This window comes from Pinus tabuliformis, chromosome X (assembly GCF_031772625.1).
Source record: "Pinus tabuliformis cultivar Carrire ecotype Pingquan chromosome X, CPIR1, whole genome shotgun sequence".
Classification (NCBI taxonomy): Eukaryota; Viridiplantae; Streptophyta; class Pinopsida; order Pinales; family Pinaceae; genus Pinus; species Pinus tabuliformis.
The window spans coordinates 232,587,285-232,608,962 of record NC_142308.1 but is presented as its reverse complement, the minus strand read 5'-3'; the positions used below and the strand labels follow the sequence as shown (position 1 = coordinate 232,608,962).

At 40.6% G+C, this 21,678-nt stretch overlaps 1 pseudogene across 1 annotated transcript in view; it reads left to right on the top strand.

Annotated features, from left to right (window-relative positions):
* LOC149139216 (alpha-galactosidase 3-like) overlaps positions 1-21,678 on the top strand; it is a 271,546-nt pseudogene that overhangs the window by 33,434 nt on the left and 216,434 nt on the right. The window contains exons 3-4 of the transcript XR_016265258.1: positions 11,315-11,371; positions 11,486-11,520. The product of XR_016265258.1 is annotated as an alpha-galactosidase 3-like (transcript). The remainder of the gene's footprint in view (positions 1-11,314; positions 11,372-11,485; positions 11,521-21,678) is intronic.

Here is a 21,678-nt window from a genome sequence, read left to right as displayed (position 1 = left end):
ATTGAGATGGTGAGGCTGGCCCTAAACTCAGTTTCAGAAGAGTGGCAAGTATTTGTACAAAGATGGGCAGGGAGAAATTGCCAGACTGGGAAGGAATGTGGGCTGCTCTTCAGCAGGAAGAGATGAGGAGAGACTTAGTCAAGTGCAAACTTGACAGTAGCAGCAACAACAGTGGGTCAAAGCCCAAGGAGGAGGATGAGAATGCAACCCTCACATCTAAGGGGTAGCAGGAGCAGCAATAGAAGAAGAAAGATGTTTTGAAGATCAAGTGCTTCCGGTGTGGCGAACTTGGTCATTACGCTACACAATGTCCTCTCAAGAAGAAGGACAAGGACGAGAAGCATGATTTGAAGGCTGCATCCGCACAAATCGAGGAGGAGGAATTTGCCATGATCGCCCAGAGGTGGGGTGATATAGAACTGTAGTTTGAAAGAACTGCAGATGGGTAGGATCCTTGAGGAGTCCAACTCTCAGATCAATACCTTGCTACGGGAGCCCAGATTGGTATTAGTAGGATGGACTAGTGTCAGTTGGTGCGTAGGAGTGTCGAAGTGACAAATGCAGTGGCTAGGAGGGTTAGAGACTGAGCAGTGCAGAGCTAGACTTGGCAGCAGTGCAGTTGGCATAAAGCAGAGTCAACGACAATGCAGACGCTTCAGAGGGTTAGCGCAGAGACTAGTAGCATTCAGAACTCCAACAACAGATGCATCATGCTAAACATCAGTTTAGTAATTTGGGATGCTTTTCCATTGCTGATGCAGTATCAGCAGCGGTTGGAGAAGGTTGCAGTGCAGATGCAGTGTTGGCAGTGGCAGTGCCAGCAGCAGCACGGATGGAGAATTTGAGAGGGAGTTGCAGTATAGATGCAATTTTGGCAGTGGCAAGGTCAACAACAGTACAAATGCAACATTTACGCAGTAGTTGTTGGGCAGCGATGTTAGACATCAGTAGCACAGAGGGATATGTTACAGAGAAGGGTGATGCTTCAACAGGTTGCATTATTAGAGCACATTCCTCGCTAAGAGGGAGTGTTGATTTCGGGTAGCATCGAATGTGCTCTAAGCCTCAAAATTTGCGGGGAGGCTTGGACACATGTATTCCACAATACGCAGAAATCGTTTTGGGAAATTCCACCTAGAATCTGTTTTATTAAAATAATTAATTATTTTTAATGGAGGCCTAAGTCTAACTTAGGAAATTAAAATAATTAAAGGGTATTAATCAAACTGTGGATGGAACTTCTAGAAGAAGACGAGGATCAAGCCAAAATGATCTGAGCCATTGATTAGGATCTAATCTGGGTCATTGGTTCTCAACAAAAGGATTATAAGAGGAGGCTTGAGGGGCATTTAGAAGATGCATTGAGTGGAGATTAGAAGATCGAATTTCTGAAGCACAACGTTGCTGGGAAGAGAATTCGAAGTGATCTTTTGGACCGAGGGGCAGGGATAGTTCTGGTTGGAGATTTCTCCGGATCCAGGAATACTCTGTAGAGATGGCAGAGAGAGATCCAACAGAGGCAGTGCAGAGCCAGAGAGGCTAACGCAGGGCCACGTGGAGGCATCGCAGAAGCCCAAAGGGAATCCGTAAATTTGATGGAGAGTCGATTTCTAAAGCCAGAAGCCAGGGAGGGTAAAATTTGAAGTTTCAGAAGTAAATCTATCAATCGGGAGGAGTGATGCAGACACCAGTAGCTATGATGCAGGGCCTACGCAGTGATTGCATAGAGACTGTGCAGAGGCAGCCAGGGGCTGGCCATTCAGTGGCTGGATCAACCAGGGTCTCCAGTGATAGTGTGAAGTAATCTCACTCATCTCTCTGTTAGTAATATTCTCTGTACTAGATAGCCAGTAGGGCATCCAAAGATTGTATTAAGAAAATATTGCTTAATAATAAAGCCCTTAGTTATTGCACCAATTTTCCTGCATTGGGTTTTTCCAAGGACATTTGTCAAAAAATAATTGTGTAGATGTGTGTGATGTTTATTTCTCTCCTGTGCTGTATTAGTTTCCGCAGTCTTGTTTTGGTGTAGGCTGCAGTGTATGTACTTCAGTATTTGCCGTAGAAAACTGCAAGTAATCAGGTAATCGATTTTTCACATGGCAGAGTTGGCAGCAGTATAGGTTGTGCAGTGCAGTGTCAATAGCAGCGCAGATGCAGGGTGATTCAACTACAAAGTAGTAGATGAATCAAAGTTATGTAGTAGTTGGTGCGCAGTGGCAGGAGTCACAGTTGTCAAACATCAACAACATGTATGGAGGATGTCATGGGAGAGAACACCTTCCTCTCTAAGAGGGAGTGTTAGTTTTTGTAGCATGGGATGGTGTTCTAGTCTCAAACTTTGTGGAGAGGCTAAAACATATGAGATCTCTAGAACCCATAAATCGATTCTGGAAATTCCAATCAGAGACAACTCAATTAAATTAATTGTTCGATAATTAAAAAATGCGTAACTCTAACTTAGGGAAATCTATTAATTAATAGGAATTAATTGAGAAAGGTGAGAATTCTCTAGAAACTCATATGGATTGACCCAGAGATGAGCTTAGTCGTTGATGAGGATTTAATCATGGTCATTGGTGATCCAATTAGAGATTATAAGAGGGGCTCGATGGGGTTGGAGAAGAACAAACTTGAGGTCAAGTTCCTTGGCAAAGATTGAGTTTCCCAGTTGTAGTGATTCAGTAGAGGAGAATTCGAGCTAGAGAGGGGACATAGAGATAGTGAGGGGAAGACATAGTGGTTTCGGAGAAGATTCTAGTTCCGGAGAGGCAATTACAGGAGGGTCGAGTTTTCCTCAGTGAGGCTACGCAAGGACTGCGTAGGCAACTTCAGAGGAAGAGATTGATTTCGCTGGAGTGAGGGTCGATTCAGTTGCTGGAGGTTGGGAGAAATTCCCGGGGGGCTAGCGAGTCATTCTGAGAGGTTGATTTGGGCAAGATGAGATGACTTGATCAAAGCAGCTTCCAGGAAGTGCATGTGAGGGCCTGCACAACATCAACACAGAAGGTTGATGCAGGGGTTCGAGCAACCCAATTTGTGCCAGATTTGGAGTTGGATCAGTGTCGAGTGAGGCAAGATTTGTCTCACTAATTTTTGTGGCCAAATTATCTTGTAGAGGATTGCCAGATTTTGGGCTTCTAGATTGTTCTCAAAATTTCACTGCTGCATAATAATAAAACCCTCATACGCAACACCAATTTTACCACATTGGGTTTTTCTGGGGACATTTGCCCAAAATAACAGTGTCATATTTTTGTGTGTGTGCATATTATTTCCTAGTTTCCAATTTATTTTCCACAATTTTATTTGTGAATAAAGAGTAGTGTGAATTATTCATTATTTTGCTAGTAAGCAAATAAACTAAATAATAAGTTTATTAGTTAGAAGAATAATTTCCAGTCGTTGCATTTCAAGCGAATTTTCACACTAGGAAGGTCTCAGGAGGAAGCCAGATTAGGGTTTTTGTAGCATCTACAAGGACCGAAGTTACAGGTTCGAAGTTGCAGAACGAGTTGCAGTATTGAAGCTGGCAGGTCAAAGTTGCCGTGTGAAGCTAGTTGGTGCAAGATCAAGGAAGGACTTGCTGAAAGGGCTGACTTGGTACTTGGAGGAGGACTTGGTCTAGGATTTCGGTCTTCGTGGTCTCATTTGAAGCAGATTTGATAAGAAGATAATAGTTTTTTCGGTTTTTCCCCTTGGAGGGGTTTTGCCCTGATTGAGAACCTAATTTCTGTGTCCTCCATTATTGCTATTTTTGTTCTTGATATTTGTTTGATGAAAAGATCTAACTAAAGAACACAAAAAGAATAACTAAGTTCACAAGCAAGTATTAAGGTTAAGGAAAATAGAAGTAATAAGTTGCCACTTTGAATTTTCCAACATGGTTTCAGAGCTAAGGTGAACACGAAGGCAACTGGAAGGATCATCACGTGGACACAAGGAAGGGTTTACTTGTCAAGGGGAATCATTTGTGGAAGAAAGGAAGCAGAAGACCTAGTGATCTAGAAGGAAGGCTTCTACATTGCAGAAGATCAAGTCTACATCAAGCTATTAAGAAAGGATTGGTCTTTTGAAGAAAGGAAACTCTAGCATAAAAAGGGGATCTTGATATTATTCATCACCCTTGAAAGTTGTTGCTGGAGGAATCCTAGGAAACATCTTTCAAGGACATTATTAAAGTTTCTTCAAAGGTCTTGAGGGCATTAAGAAAGGTCGTGTTGAAATATGTAACTAGGTTCAGTCTTCATAATGACATATGTAATCATGATTTTATGTATTTGATGTAATGAGAAAATAAATTTATTATTGTTGATCTTGAGGCATGGGTTTCATGCTCAAGAGAATTTATTTTTAGGTTAAGCTCCCATTGAGAGCTTCTAGGGCTTGTCATTGAGTCTACAAGTCTAGGGAGTCATTGTCATGTATGAAGGACCCTTCTTGGGCATGTTACATATTGTAAGAAAATTATTTGAGTCAAAGAAAGAGTCAAAATAACCCTCCAAGATCAAGTCAAGGGCTATCAAACAAGTTGGTCTACATAAGCAACAAGTCGGCCTAAAACAATGACACGTCGGCCTAAATTCAAGTGACTGGAAGCCTATATATAGAGCACTCGGCCTCACTCAAGAAACATTCATTCATTCATCAAGAAGAGTTTGATCAAGGAGAAGAAGGAATCCTAATACCTAGTGAAGGAAGAGGAAAGAAGAGAGAAACATTTTTGATATGTTTTGAGGCAAAAATTCCTCAACGCATGCGAAGATTAGGGCATCGTTCTAAAGTAGCAAGAATTGAAAAGTGCAGTCACTCGAGGGAGCCGAAGTTGGTTCAAAGAAGGTCAAATCAACAAGTCGAATTGTCAAGGAAAGGAGTCAAGGTCGAGTGAGGTCAACATGAGAAAAATCTGTCCATATTCTAGCCACACGTGTGACTTAGGGTTTCTGCAGAAGAGGTCGAAATTGCAGGTCTGCAACAACTAGCTGAAATTCTAAGTTAGGGCTGAAATTTGAAGCTGTGGTACAAGTTTGACTAGCATTGACTTGGAGAAGGAGAAGTTTTGACTTGGCCTTGGAGAGGTTATTGGTCAAGGGTCTAGGTCTTGGAATTTGTCAATGAAGATTCTATAAGAAGAAGAATTCTGTGGGTTCTCCTCTCAAGATTGGAGAGGTTTTGGTCCGACTGATTACCTATATCTTGTGTCCTTTGTCTCAATGTTCATTATGTTTTTGGTAGCTGTTTGATGAAGAGAACACAATAATAATCAAGCTAAAGAATAATCTAATCAAGAAAAATAAAAATTCTCTACAAGCAATTATCACAAGCAAGAGAAATCACCCGTACTAGTACCCCTAGATTTCTCAATAGGTTGAAGACATCACCAAGGAAAAAAAGAGAATCTTGGTTATCAGGTAAGTATCATGTTATTACTCAATGTTTGATCTTTAGGTCATATGGGTTCTTTCTGCAAGGAAAGAAATAAGCTCGATGGGGCATCAAACTACCTAGCCTGGAAGAAACAAGATTGACCTGGCACTTACAGAACATGAGGTAATGGAGTATGTTATTGGTGAAATCACTGAACCTAGAAAAGACAGTACTCAAGATCTAGCAAAGTACAAGAATGGGGAAGTAAGGGCACATAGGATCATAGTTGAATCCATTAAGGATCCTCTTGTTCCATTTGTTGGAAATTTGAAAACTTCCAAGGCTATGTATGACAAGCTAGTAAATTTGTACTCTAAGTACATCAAGACAAAAGATGTCTTTGCATAAGCTATATAGAATGAAGAAATCAAAGGATGAGGACATGACATCCTTTCTCTTGAAAATCTCTCAATTAAGAGACCATTTGCAGGGGCTTGGAGAATCAATTTCTGATTTGGAAATGACCATTCGTGTATTAAATGCATTGCCACCAAAATGGAGAAACTTTACAACAAGCATCTACTCTAAGAAAGATTCAACTCCCTTTGATGAGTTGTGGACTCAATGCATTTTGGAAGAATCTAGGATCAAGGTCAAGGATGACATTGGATTAGATGAACAGTCTCAAGCCTTTCTAGCTCGAGTCAAGAAGTTGAAGAAGGGAAAGTTTGGAAATTCAAAGAAAGATATGTCCAAGGTTCAATGCTTCAAGTGCAATGAGTTTGGACACTTTAAAAGGGACTTTCCAAGCTTACGGAACAACAAGAGAAAGGAAAGAAGCGAAGCTCAGGTAGCTGAGGCCGTGGGAGGACTTGAGAAGAACCCAAAGAAAGAAGATGTGAATGATCTTTACTATTAAAGAAGACATCTTGTTTGTCAGGTTCTTGGTAAAAATTAGTCTTTCCTTTAGGATATCATGCATGGTTGTTTACTTTAGATTTTGTAATAGCATCATAAAGAGAAGCATGTGATAGTAAGAGTCTACTTGGTTAAGTTGATTTGTAGAAATCATCTAGTCTTTAAAGGTAGATAGATAGATTGTTTTGAATATTATCCATCCAAGCATTATCTAACATTATGTTAGAGGTAGTCATCTTGCTAAAGTGGATCATCGTGATTCTATAAGAACCATAATTTTGGAGGTTCTTGGGGAAGCATTATGACAAGGTTAGTATACATTCCATGTAATGTGGAAACAACATTGTTAAAATGATGAAGGAATGGAATGGGTCAGGATGCAGGTTCATTATGAGACATACAACTAGATGATGGAATAAGAGGCAAAGGAACTCACATTAGAAGTGACTCTTGGATAAGATTCATTTGAGTAGAATCTTGTAACATGTTTCGTGTGACTGCATGATGTCTAAAGGAAAGAAGTTGACTTACGTAAGGATAAATAAAGGACTAAGAATTTCTCTAGAACATATATAAAATAAGGATTAATATCCAGTATAATTTCTGGAAGAAAAAGATGTAACTTGGTAATCAAGTTTGATCCTTGGGCACTCTGATGCATGAAGGAAGATTCGTGTGGAGATGAACCATGAGGATGTTGATGGAACGAGAAGGTCATCATGATGAGGTAAGTTTGATTCTCATTATTGTTGGTTATCTGGTTGACATATTATTTTGCTACTTGGAAGAATGTTGTAGGAGTACATGATGACAGTTGAAGCAAGTTCAACTGTATTAATGGAAATGTATGAAGAATGTTGAGAGAAGCTCAATATCTGGTACCTGGCAACTGTGAAGTCAAGATATGTCCATCTTGGGGTTGAAAGGTAGCAGTGTGAGAAGATAACAGGTTAAAGGAGATCAATTTCATAAGGAAGCTATGATCAACTTAAAGTTTGGAAATGCTCAATGCAATGCCTTCTTCTATGATGTCGAAAGATTAAAGTGATAAGCAAGAAAATTGACCTGGATCCTATCACAAGATTGAAGATTGAAGATGGCTCCATGATACCTCAAAAGAAAGCAAGCTCGATGCGAAGGAAAGAGGGAGCCATGTAGCTATAAAGAACAAGTAGTTGATACTCTTATGAAGACAAGCTATAAGGCTTGTGGTGTTGACTTCCCAAATAGAAAGGAAGTCAGGAATCTCCTTTAGATTTAAGAGGGAGTTAAGGAGTCTCCTTAGATAGGAGCAAGGATCTATTCTCTAGAGAGAATAGGGATATCCTCTCTGGTTGAGAGGGAGTGATGTTGGACATCACATGTGCATTCTCTTCTTCAGGTAATGAAGAGAGAATGGTGGAGGATTGGATAAGCATTTGTGGTTTCCTTGAGGATATAGAATCCAAGAAAGGAAAGGTACCGACACTCTTTGAGGATAGGACAAGTATCCAAGAGAAGAGTGGTTGAAGAGGACTGATATTCTTTGAGGGCTTGGGATTGGAGATCCAAGACAAAAATAGTCCTAAAAGGGCATACCTTGTGAACATTCGGATGGGGTATGTGCCTTGTAGAGGTAGTGCGGTATCACATGTAAAGCCTCCCAACATAATGCTCTCGAATGAAGTTGAGCTTGTCAAGTTAGGCCTCAATGACAATGTTGGTTATAATGATGATGCTTACAGTTGGCTTATCAATCTGACTCTTCTTATGAGAACTCTCCAGCTTGAGAATTGATCCGAAATTGATCAATGGATGGTCAAGGATCCAAAAAAGGCCAAAAAATCAAAGTTGTTGGATGCAAGCGAAATCAACATCGTCACATAGAGCTCGGAAAAACAATCCCAACGCAACTTGAATGGACACATTTGGACTCTGGATGAAAGAGAAAGAGCTTGTTGAAGTTTGTGGGTCAGCAGGTAAATGAGGCCTTGCAGGCCAAGTGGCAGCTCCACAGTTTGACGTGGCAGTCAACAAGTCAAAGTCAACTCTAGTTTGGGTGCAGGTCTTCATTACATGGTGAAGGTATAAGTCTCATAGCACAAACATATGGTTTATGAAACATATATAATATGTGGTGTAAAGACCATATATTAAAACATATGTTATGGTATTAAAGTCATACCTAGCGCAAAGTTGATTTAAGCCACATAACATGTATTAAACTATATATTAAACATGTAATGGTGCAAATGAATGGGAGTGGAATTTTAAAAGTCAAAACCTATGTACATATTATAAATATGGTATATTGTTATCACCGCTCCAAGCCACGGGTCCAAACGACATGTCATGCTCCGAAACTGCAGGACTTATCACATGCAATAGTTACAAAATGAGCCATGGGATCCACTGCTCCACTGTGACCACAAAGGGTTATGGCACCATTTGAAGCCACCATTCACATGCGACCGAAAACTAATGTGGCATCACCGTCGGGGGAAGTTGTAACTATATGTTAAGTTTGGAAACCATATAGCCAAAGTTTAATGTATTATATGGTTGTTATTCATATATGCCATGTTAACTTTGTATAGTTTCGATACCTATGTGCATAGTTTTCATTGCACCGAGAACCAAATGTAATGTTTTATATGGTGTAGTTTTGAACTATATGTTATTTTTGTAACAAAATTGCAACCAATTGCCATGTATAGAGTTTCAAAAACTTATAAATTAGCATTACACCGATGTGCCAGAGGAGGAGAGGTGAGCTTGGAATTTTGAAGAGAAGTGGTGACATTTCATGTAGCAAAGGAGTTTTTGAGCAGGTGCAGGCAACAAAGCTAAGAACTTTGAAGACACTTTCTGGGAGATCCGGGAAACCTTTTTCAGAACCGAGAGTTGCTACAAGATCCTGAGATAGAGCAGAGTGCATCTGGATGGTGCAGGATTGTATCTAAAGCAATATTCTTTTATGTATTTATGGTTTTGAAGTTTCTAATATAAAGGCCTCCCCGTTGAAGACCAGGGCCCGGAGATGTAGGCTTGAAGATAGCCGAACTCCATTAACAATCTCTTGTGTCACTTTTCTTTTCATGTTTTGCTATTCAATTTGCTACAAATTTCTTATCAGTTCTTCATGCTTATGTGTCTAATAGTGTTTTTAAGAATCATGCATTAACACTATTTTAACAGTAAATAAATCACATTTCGATTAAAGATCTTTCTGTGGATCAAGAATGATGTTGTACTGGTGGTACAATTATGAATACCTCCCTAGTAAGAGGGAGCGTTGAAAATGTAACTAGTTTCGGTCTTCATAATTGTTGTAACAAACAAAAGAAGAAAACAAAATATGTATGCTATGTAACAAACAAAAGAAGAAAACAAATTATTATTGTTAAAGCATGGGTTTCATGCTTCTTATTGATGGTTTTCTAGGTAAAAGCATGTTCCTCATGATTCCAGGGTTTGTTAGGTCTTAGGATTTACTGTCATGAGTCCAAGGAGTCAACATCATGTTTATAAGACCCTTTCGGGCAAAATGTAACTGGAAAAAGAATTATTTTGGAGTCTAGAAAGTCCTGGAAACTCCAATAGTACAAGTTGGCCCTGGCAACTTCAAGTTTGCCTAATGGAGGGAATTTAGACCTCGTGGAAAGGCTATATAAAGGCGTAGTTCGACCTCATTTGGCATTCACTCACTCAAGAAGTTCAACCTCACAAGAAGAAGTTCGATTTGTATTTGGGAGAAGCAGAAAAGGAAGAGCGAAGGTCTAGAAGGCAAGAGGAATCTAAGGAAGAAGCGAAATCCTTATTTTTGGGCTCTATCTCTTTCGCACATGCAAAATACTAGGGCTTTTGGTGTTGCAGAAAGAGGCCGAAGTTGTAGGTTCAAGTTGCAGTAGAATGAAATGCAATATCTTGTGGCTGGAAGGAAGAATACGCTAATCTAGACTTGGTTGACCTTGGGAGGAGTTGTCCCTCTCTAGGAAGGTCTCATGAGGAAGCTAGATTAGGGTTTTTGTAACAACTACAATGAACGAAATTACAAGTTCGAAGTTGCAAAATGAGTTGCAGTGTGAAGCTGGTTGGTACAAGATCAAGGAAGGACTTGCTGGAAGGGCTGACTTGGTACTTGGAGGAGGACTTGGTCTAAGGTTTGGGTCTTTGTGGTCTCATTTGAAGCAGATTCTATAAGAAGAGAATAGTGTTTTTTGGATTTTCCCCTTGGAGGGGTTTTGCCCTAGTTGAGAGCCTAATTTTTGTGTCCTCTATTGTTGCTATTTCTGTTCTTGATATTTGTTTGACGAAAAGATCTAACTAAAGAACACAAGAAGAATCTGAATAACTAAGTTCACAAGCAAGTATTAAGGTCAAGGAAAATAGAAGTAAGAAGCTGCCACTTTGAATTTTCCAACACTATGGAGAAGTAAACTGCGTAAATTCTTCCATGCTTCCAAGGGTAATTGTTAGAGTAAGCTAATCTTGTAGTGAATGGACTCCCTTTACAGCAACAAATCTCAAAAGAGCTCTGCCAGAATTCCAGGCATGTATAGAGTTTTACCATGGTCCAAGATCCATGCATGGTGGAACAATGCATTACATCTAATTCTGTATTGAACCAGATTATTAAAAAGTCATTCAAAGGTCTAGATTTATGTGTACTCTGACTTTGCATATTGCCTGATTCTGACAATAGAAGGTAACCCAGCTACAAGATTAGATGGCTCTATAATTGTCTGGTGCTCCAAGAAGGATTTGAAATCTCAAAAAAAATGATTTAAATAAAATTGTTCCACTAGCTCCCATGTCAACTGCCACAACCAGAAAGTAATGTTTATGTTGCGATTGTATGTGCTATTAAAACAGGACTAATCTTCATTTATGTGCTATTGGGAAGTTGTATTCCTATCAACTTTCTAGTCAAGGAAACGGATGTTTATACTATTCCCCACTTCTTATTTTAACATACTCAAGTTACTCTTGGCTGGAAACAATCTTGTTTCTTTTCTTTCACTTTTTAACTAAGATGTTGTGCATGCAGCTGATGCACTTATATCTACTGGGTTGGCGGAACTTGGCTATGTATATGTTAATATTGGTAAGACCTTTTTGCACTTGGTATATTTGTCTCGTGTAAAATAATTTGAAATTATTATTTCATTTTATACATGAAAATCTATTTACCTTACTCTTGTTGTCATATGTTCAACAGATGATTGCTGGTCTTCAATAACGCGCAATTCAGAGGTTTGAATATTCATGGAGCTCTTTATAATGCTACAAATGGTTTTGAAAATACAAAATATGAATTGTTACCTTACAAATCCATGGAGAAAAAAGTAATTATATTTTTTCAAAGTTCTTGGAAAAATTGATAACCATTTTATTTATCTAGAAGTATTACAATTTTGTTGTCTTATTCTAGGCTACATAATACACCCGACGTCCCCACATACAACAGTGCAATCGCTAGCAATAAGCCATATCTTATTAGGCAGAATAACGCTAGCACTCGAGCTTTCTCTTTGTTATTGAAAGACATACCAGTTCCATAAGATGAGAGTACAGTCTAGAGATGCTTGCTAATTATAACAATTGACATTCAGAAACCCCTACTGCTGAAAAACTAGCTAAAACACTTGAATCAAAACCCATAACATGTACTACAAGGGGCTTCTAAAGCTGGAAGATCACTTATGAGTTGAGTTGCCTTCTTGGAGAAAGCCGCATCTGTCAGGTTCTTTGGGGTCTGGGCACCAAAGGCTACCACCAGAATATGCAGACAATGCCCAACTAAAGATTGTCTTCTCCACCTTGCTCTGTCTTTGCATGATGGCCACTATATGTTCATCCTGCCTTTTCAAAACATACTCCAGCAGCTCTTCCATTTTTCCCAGTACCTCTGATTTGGAATCCAGGATATCATTTTTCAGAGGAAATGAATTCTCCCCTTTCAAACTTCAGCAGAGCATTGTCTGCATGCCCCTGCAGTTTCTCAGTGGTCCTGAATCAGGCATTAGAACATCCAGCTTCCTCCCCTTCTCTGGCTATTTTAATTTCAATCACTCTACCAGCAGCTACCTAGTCCTGAAGTACTGGGTTTGATTCCTTTCTTGCATCTGTCTCTCAAAGTCCTTTTGAACCAGCTTTGCTGTCAGACACTCAACTTTCTGATAATGGAGGGGCTTGCTGACTTAGGAATGTTTATGGATCCAAGGTTTCTTTGTGCATTGGAAACACCTTCTCCATCAACTCTCCTCCCATTTCCATGCCACATTTCTTTCACCACCTTGACTTGGTATGCTTATTCCTGAATGAAAATATGCTGGTCAGCGATTTCACCAGGGTGTCGAGGGAAACCAGGGATGAATAGTTGTTAAATTTGGCAACTAGGGCCAAACATCACTTTGGACAGCTCGTATGAGGCAGCTGATATTTTTCTTGGATTCCTCTTTCCAAGAGGTGTAGGATTGATCTAAAGATCATCTCATTCTGACATGTACAAATGAAGTTATGAATTTATTTTGATTATGGACAAATTGTCAAGGTCATCCAGCCATCACATTAGCCTCCTTCAGCGTTCAATGTAGCATATAAATACAAGGTGCCTCCTCCTCATTTTGGCATCTCATCTCATTCATCTTTCTCTCTCATCTTGATTGGGTACGGATCACTGGGCCTCTCTCTCTCCACACGTGCGAAAGGAAGACTGCCTTTTCTAGCTGTTGCGTTGATCAGATTTGACTGAAATTTGAGGAGGCTGATATTTTAGGGGGCTGACTTTGACCAACATTGACCTTGTTTGACTTTGGTTTTGTGAGGGAGACTTCTGTTTGGGCAGGCCGCTGCTCTGGGCACAAAAACCAAGGCACTTTGACCCTTCCGTTGACCAGCGTTGACTGCCCTAATTCAAGTTGTTGCATTGGCTTTTGTTGACCAGATTTGACTGGTTATTTTCAGATTGTTTTGGGCTGCATTATCTTGCTGTTGAAGGCCGAGTTGACCAAGGTTGACCAAACTGCTTTGGAGGTCAATTTCAGCCCTGTTGACCAACGTTGACTTTCTGGTTAGGGCTTTTTGTTTCTGCGGTTTTGACTGATCAGTTTGGGCAAGTGAATATTGTAAATTGTACTCTTTCTCTTTGCTGAACTTTTGAAGAAAAATAAGAAGAATTGATCAAGGGTTTCCCCACATTGGGGTTTGTCCATGGCTGGCGCCATATCTTGTGTCCTCTTGTGTTGGCTTGTCTTCTACTGTTATTGTTTATGTTCTATTTGCATTTTACTACCATGTTGATGTGATTGCTATACTTGATATGATATTGGGCTAATAAAGAAAATTGAAGTAAAATTGCTCTAAGCATAGAACATACCATTGTTATCCTAAAATTAACATGGTATCGGAGTTGAGGTGAAGACAAAGCCCAAGCAAGAGTGAAGAGCAATCACTGATCAAGAACAAGTCTCAATGGCCTCCACATCTTACTTCAAGTCTGATGATAAGCTTCATGATAACTCTGATTATCATGCATGGAAGATGTCTCTTGATTTGACTTTAGAAGAGCAAGATGTCATGGATTATGTGCAGGGAAAGATTCTAGAACCTCCTTCAAATGCATCGGCTACTGCTAAGACAAAGTACAAGAAGGGTGAAGTCAAAGCCAAGATGATCATTAGGGATTCTATTCATAAGCACTTAGTTGCTTACCTCTACGATTTGAATACATCAAAGGATATATATCACAGATTGGTTGGCATGTTCAAATCTAGCGATGCATATCAAACTCTTTTCCTCAAGAACAAGCTGAAGGATATAAAGAAGGGAAAAAGTGAGGATATTCAATCCTACTTCATGAGGATTACCGAGATAAAAAATGATCTTCTTTCGATTGGTGAAGCTATTGCTGACAGGGAGCTCACTATCATTGCCCTTGGAGGTCTTCCTCCTGAAAGGCATGTGCTCAACACTACTATTCTCAATAACGACATAATTCCAGGTTTTGAAGCATTGTTGACTAGATGTTCTCAAGAAGAAACAAGGATGATGGAATTGGAGATGCCTTTGAATAGGAATAATCCTACTGCATTCTTCGCTCATGCCAAGAGAAAGAACAATACAAGTTCAAAGAAGCAAACTCAAGGAAGACCAAGATTCAAAAATGGAAGGAAAGGAAGATGCTTCGTTTGCAACACGCTTGGTCACTATGCCAGGGAGTGTCCAAATAGAAAGGACACATCTCATGATGATGATCACAATCATTCCACGGGCAACAACAACAATCAAAGGAATGGCAGGCTCAACAACAAAGGGAAAAGGAATGCTTCCACTACTCAACTTGGAAATGATCGAGCTTCTAAAAGAACAAGAAACTCTAGGTATGATGAGTCTAATGTTGTAATTTCTAAGCAAAAGGATTTTTATCTTATATCTGCTCTCTCTACTGCCTCTCCTCTGGATACTTTGGGAAATTGGTTGATTTATAATGGTGCCTCAAGGCACTTCACCGAGTACAAGGAAGCTCTTTCAAATTTGATAGAGAAGGATACAAATTTGGAAATTATCCTTGGAGACAATGCCACCTATCCCGTGAAGGGAGTTGGGAATGTTACCCTTCAACTGAATCAAGGTAACGCCATTCATGTTCAAGAAGTACTATATGTACTTGATTTAAAGAAGAATCTAGTGTCTATCTTGACAATGGAAGACAAAGGATTCAAGGTGGAATTCATCAATGGAAAGGTATGTGTGTGGAAAAGAAATTTCAGAGAAGCATTTACTCTTGGATTCAGGGTTGACAATTTATATCAAGTTGGAGGAATTCCACTGCGAGCCATGTCTTGTGACATCTCTTCAATCCAAACTATGGCACCGAAGGTTTTCTCATCTTCACCATAAGGCTCTACCCAATGCAAGGAAGATGGTTACAGGTATGCCTGAATTCAAAATAGAGCATGAAGGTGTATGTCAGGGATGTGCCGAGGGAAAACATACAAGGGGACTCTTCCCCTCAAATGATAGCAAAACCACCAGCATTTTGCAATTGGTTCATTCTGATCTATCTAGTATGTTCCCTGTGACATCATTAGGAGGATATTTATATTATGCTGTCTTTGTGGTTGACTTCTCTCGTAAAACTTGGATATATTTCTTGAAGTAGGACAGAATATTCTCATGGTTCAGTGCCTTCAAAGCCTTGGTGGAAAATCAAACAGGGAAGAAGATCAAGATATTGAGGACCGATAATGGAATTGAGTATGAGTCAAATGAATTCAATGACTATTACAGGGAAGCTGGCATTAAGAGGGAGACTACTACTGCATATACTCCTGAGCAAAATGGTGTTGTTGAAAGGAAGAATTGTTCCATTATAGAAGCCACTCGTGCCATGCTTCATGATCAAGGACTTCCAAAGTTCCTATTGGGAGAAGCTGCCAACACTGCTGTGTATATTCAAAATCGCTGCCCTTATCAAGCATTGGACTCCAAAACTCCCGAAGAAGTTTTCACTGGTAAGAAACCTGATGTTTCTCATTTTAGAATTTTTGGTAGTCCCGTATACTTTCATGTGCCGAAAGAAAAGAGAAGTAAATTGGAGGCATCTTGGAAGAAAGAAACTTTTGTGGGCTACAGTGAAACTTCCAAGGCATATAGAATCTATGTGCCTGGTCAAAGAGAAGTAGAGTTGAGTCATGATGTCACCTTCGACGAGTATGCTTCCCTAAGGAAGATTAGCAACCTTCCTATTCCAAGGAAGGACAAAGAAGCAGATGTAGGAAATCAGGGAGATTCGCAGGATGAGCAGATACCCGATGTTGAAGAACCGATGGATCCCATTGATCCTCTTCCTCATGAGCCATCCTCCTCCAAAAGGAGACCCTCATTGTTGAGGGAAACTCTCGAATATGCTGAGAGACATGTTGCACAAAGGGGGACATTTCATGAAAGCAAGAAGCCTAATAGGGTACTAAGGGTACTTAACTGCTATGAGCACCATTATTCAGTTTGAACCTTGCTCATTCGAAGAAGTTGTGAAGCAACAAGTATGGAAGGATGCTATGAACAAAGAGTACGAGTCAATTATGAAGAATGATGTCTAGGATGTGGTCCCTAGACCCCATGACAAATCTGTTGTCACCTCTAAATGGATCTACAAGATCAAGCATGGTGCTGATGGAAGTGTCGAGAAGTTCAAGGCCAAATTTGCTGCTTGAGGCTTCTGTCAAAAGGGAGGTGTAGATTATGATGAGATATTTGCGCCCGTTTCTCACTTCACCACTATCTGTTCGAGTATAGCCCTTGCTGCCTCGCAAGGATGGAATCTACAGTAAATGGATGTCAAGACTGTCTTCTTGCATGGTTCACTTAAGGAGGAAGTCTATGTGGAACAATCTGGGGGTTTGAATTTCAAGATCGTCAGACACATGTATGCAGGTTGAAGAAAGCCCTCAATGGGTTGAAGCAAGTACCTCGGGCTTGGTTTGAGAGGATCAATAGCTATCTGATGAAGCTGGGATTTACAAAAAGTGAAGTTGATTCAAACCTTTACTTTAAGGTTGAGAATGATAGACCTTTCATCTTGGTACTCTATGTGGATGACCTCTTTCTGACAGGTGCAGACCCTGTTATTCATCAATGGAAGAGAGAGTTGGCTTCCTAATTTGATATGAAGGACCTAGGACTGATGCATTACTTGCTAGGTTTGGAGGTCTGGCAAAAGCTAGGGGAGATTTTCCTTTATCAAGGAAAATATGTTGTGAAGCTACTTGAAAGATTTGGGATGGTGGACTGCAAGTCCGTGACTACTTCGATGGAACTTAACTTCAAGAAGTTACGCTCATAGGGGCCCTGATGTTCTTGTTGAACTCCCGTCCGGACATATGTTTTGCAATGAACACATTGAGTCAGTTTATGGTCGAGCCTCATTATATACATTGGATTGCTGCCAAGAATCTCTTGAAATATCTCCGGGGCACAATCACTTATGGACTGAGATACACTGGCGAGAATGTGAGGCTCCATGGTTACTCTGACGCACACTGGGCCGACAGTATGGTGGATCACAAAAGCACATCAAGATGTTGCTTCTCTCTAGGTTCTGCTTCAATGGCATGGATGAGCATGAAGAATAAGTCAGTTGCTTTAAGCATCGTTGAGGCTAAATACATTGCTGCTAGTTTGGCCTCCTGTGAAGCTGTTTGGTTGAGGGAGCTCTTTAGTGAGCTGTTTGGACATGTGCTGGATACCACCGTGATCTTCTATGACAACCAAAGTGGGATTCGTCTTTCTGAGAATCTTGTGTTTCATGATCGCTCCAAACATATTGATATCAAGTACCACTTTATTCGGGACATGGTACAGTGGGGAGCAATAAGGCTCCATCATATTGGGACCGATGAGCAGGTCGCCAATATTCTTACAAAGCCCCTCGGAAGGTTAAATTCTTAACCTTCTGTGAATGACTTGGAGTTGTGTAGAGACCCTCTTATGAGGGTCCTGTATGAGATGGATAGTGAGCTCTGGGAGCTCCGGGGGGCTTCAGGTACTTGTTGGAGCGATGAGTGACCATAGGGTGACTCACCCTCCCCTAGTGGTGTGCTGTGTATAGGGTGAATGGTTCACCTTCCCCTGTGATACCCCATGGTGGTATATGCATAGGCTGAGTGGTTCACCCTCCCCTATGGTATATGAACAGGATGAATGGTTCATCTTCTCCTGCCGACACATCCTACCCATGCAGTCCGGGACTCATGGGCAGTACCTCTCATCTGGCCAATGAGTAGGGAAATGAGGATAGAGACCATAGTACTACCGATGGATGCATCATGTACTACCATACTCCCTATGCTAGGATGTTGATATTGATCTTTGATCAATGGAAACTGACTATGGGTCAGTTAAGAGTGGTATGGCACACTCTGTTGTTGGAGATCGACTTTGGGTTAGTGGAGAATGGTATGATACGTTCTCGATCATTTCTTCTTTCTTCATGGTTCAGCAGAGCAGAGCAGTGCAGTGATAGGGATGGTACAGATTGTCAGACAGTTTGGTAGGTGATGTTCTCCCTAGTTGAGAGGGAGTGGTAAATTTGGCAACTAGGGCCAAACATCACTTTGGACAACTCTTATGAGGCAACTGATATTTTTCTTGGATTCCTCTTTCTGAGAGGTGTAGGATTGATCTAAAGATCATCCCATTTTGACGTGTACATATGAAGTTATGAATTTATTTTGATTATGGACAAATTGTCAAGGTTGGCCAACCATCAAGTTAGCTTCCTCTAGCCTTCAATGTTGCATATAAATACAAGGTGCCTCCTCTTCATTTTGGCATCTCATCTCATTCATCTATCTCTCTCTCATCTTGACAGGGTATAGATTTCTGGGCCTCTCTCTCTCCACATGTGTGAAAGGAAGACTGTCTATTTAGCTGTTGCGTTAACTAGATTTCACTGAGATTTCAGGAGGCCGAAATTTTAGGAGACTAAAATTTCAGGAAGCCGAAATTTTAGGAGGCTGACTTTGACCAACATTGACCCTATTTGACTTCAGTTTTGTGAGGGAGACTTCTGTTTGTGCAGACCGCTGTTCTAGGCACAAAAATTGAGGCAGTTTGACCCCTGTGTTGATTGCCCTAATTCAAGTCGCTGCATTGACTTTTGTTGACCAGATTTTACTGGTTATTTTTGGACTATTTTGGGCTGCATTATCTTGCTGTTGGAGGCCGAGTTGACCAAGGTTGGCCGAACTGTTTTGGAGGTCAATTTCAGCCCTGTTGACCAACGTTGACTTTCTGGTTAGGTCTTTCTGTTTCTATTGTTTTGATTGATCAGTTTGGGCAAGTGAGTATTGTAAATTGTACTCTCTCTGCTAAAATTTTGAAGAATTATAAGAAGAATTGATCAAGGGTTTCCCCACATTGGGGTTTGTCCCTGGTTGGTGCCATATATTGTGTCCTCTTGGTTGGCTTGTCTTCTACTGTTATTGTTTATGTTCTATCTGCATTTTACTACCATGTTGGTGTGATTTCTATACTGGATATGATATTGGGCTAATAAAGAAAATTGAAGTAAAATTGCTCTAAGCATAGAACATACCATTGTTATCCTAAAATTAACAATAGTCCATGGTGAAATATTGGTAGACAGAGTGCTGCAGAAATGATTGATTTGAATTAAATTGTTGACCGTTATTCTCTTTCTCGAGGAATCACCTTCTCACACACTTCTATCATTAAGGTAGGCCTCACTTCAACCCCTCAAAGCTTCATGATCAGATTAAACATGGAATGAAGCACTTCAAAAATGTGCAATTTAAAAGCTTTCAGGTGTTGTTTTTCTCGATATGATTTGGTTATCATCATTAGTAATCTCTCCCAACCGTTCCTCTCCAAGGAGAAAGGGCATTCTCATCTTTCCCAAAAAATTCATCTTTTTATTGGTAAGCAAATCAGCGAACCTATTTGTGAAACCTAAGCCAGAATCCCTACTGCAATGAATTGATGTTACTTCTCCTACCTGTTTAAATCATGCAAGTTATTTACTGTGTTCTATGGTAAATATCGAAGCAAATACATCTGCAGCCTTCACTTAATTAACATATATGCGAAAACAAAATATTGAGCAAGAAAGAAAAATACAATACATAGGACACAATTATTTTTGGACAAATAGTCCCTGGGAAAACCTAATGTGGGAAAACTGGTGCAACAACTCTAAGGGTGTTATTATTACGCAGGAGAAATTCTGAGTGCAATTTTAGGATACTCAACTGGAAATCCGATATAGAGAGAATACTGAACAAAATACTGGTGAAATGATCTCACCCTATCACTGGAGAACCAGTGACTGATCCTGGTAATCTGGAGGCTCTGTGTCATCCTCTGCATCGCCTCTGCGCAAAAATGCGTGACCCTGGCTAGCTTCTGCATCACCCCTCCTGGGTTTTACGCTGCCTCTCCTTTGGATCTTCTGCTAGTTGAGAAATCAACTTTCTGCCTCCCAGACTCACACTGTGGCTTCCGACAACTGAACTTCGACTTCCCTCAGCAGAAACTCGACTTCCCCTCAAGGACTGCGCTGCCTCAGCTTCAGCATTGCCTAGGTCAGTGTCAACCTTCCTCTGGACGTCTTTCTGTTCTCCCTCTGCATGGGACTCTTCGGAAATTCCTTTTCCTGGATTCTCGTTGCCCCTCTACTGCAAGATCTCCTCAATCGATTTTCCTCCTAAGAACTTCTTACTTCAGAAAATCGATTTTTTCAATCTCTACGTGTGTTTTCAAATGATCCTCAAGCCCCTTCTCATATCTTCCGGTTGGACAACCAATGGCCTAGATTAAACCATCATCAAAGACCCAGGTCGTTTTGGCTTGATTCGTGGCTTTTTCTAGAAGTTTCACCCCTGATAATATTAATACCCATTAATATTTTAATTTTCCTAAGTTTAGACTTAGGAATCCCATTAAAGATATTAATTATTTTAATAAAATCACTTCTGGGTGGAATTTTCCAAAACGCTTTATGAGTTCTTTAGAATACTTGTGCCCAATCTTCCCTGCAAAATTTGAGGCTTAGAGCACATCCGATGCTACCCCAAATCAACACTTCCTCTTAGCGAGGAATGTGCTCTAGCAATACACTGCTACTGCATACTGCTCTGACTTTGAAGCATCATCCTCTGCGCTGTTGATGTCTAACGTACTGTTCACCAACCACTGTGTCGCTGCTGCTACTATACTGTTGCCTTTGACACTGCCACTCTCAATGCTACATCTGTACTACAACTCTCTCTCAAACGTTGCATCTGCTATGCTGCTAGCACTGCCACTGCTAACACTGCATCCGTACTGCAACTCAGCTGCTAAGAGAAGCGATTGAAAACACCCAAACTGGACAAGTATTCAATGGATACTCCTTAGTGTTGAAATCCCGACTACTGCTAGTCCCACATTGCCTCTGAAGCCATTGCACTGCTGAAGCTCTACACTGTGCCTCCTCGCACTGCTGCCTCTCTGCTCTGTGCTGCTCTCATTCTGGCTCTACTAACCACGACATTTGTCGAATGAACACTCCATGGCACCAATTGAAAATCCACCATCACGCTACTACTGATCATGGGCTCCCCTAGCAAGGTGATGATCCAAGAGGTGGGCTCCTCAAGGATCTTCCCATTTGTAGTTCTATCAAACTACAGTTCTATACCACCCCACCTCCCTCCTGGAGGTATCTTGGCTGTCATGGCGAACTCCTCCTCTTGTTCAATATTTGCGGCTGCAACCTTGGGATCATTCTTCTCATCCTTGTCCTTCTTCTTCAAAGGACACTGGGATGCATAGTGGCCCATCTTGCCACATCTAAAGCACTTCACCTTGGAGACGTCCTTTCATCTCTTTTGCCCTTGTTGTCCTTTC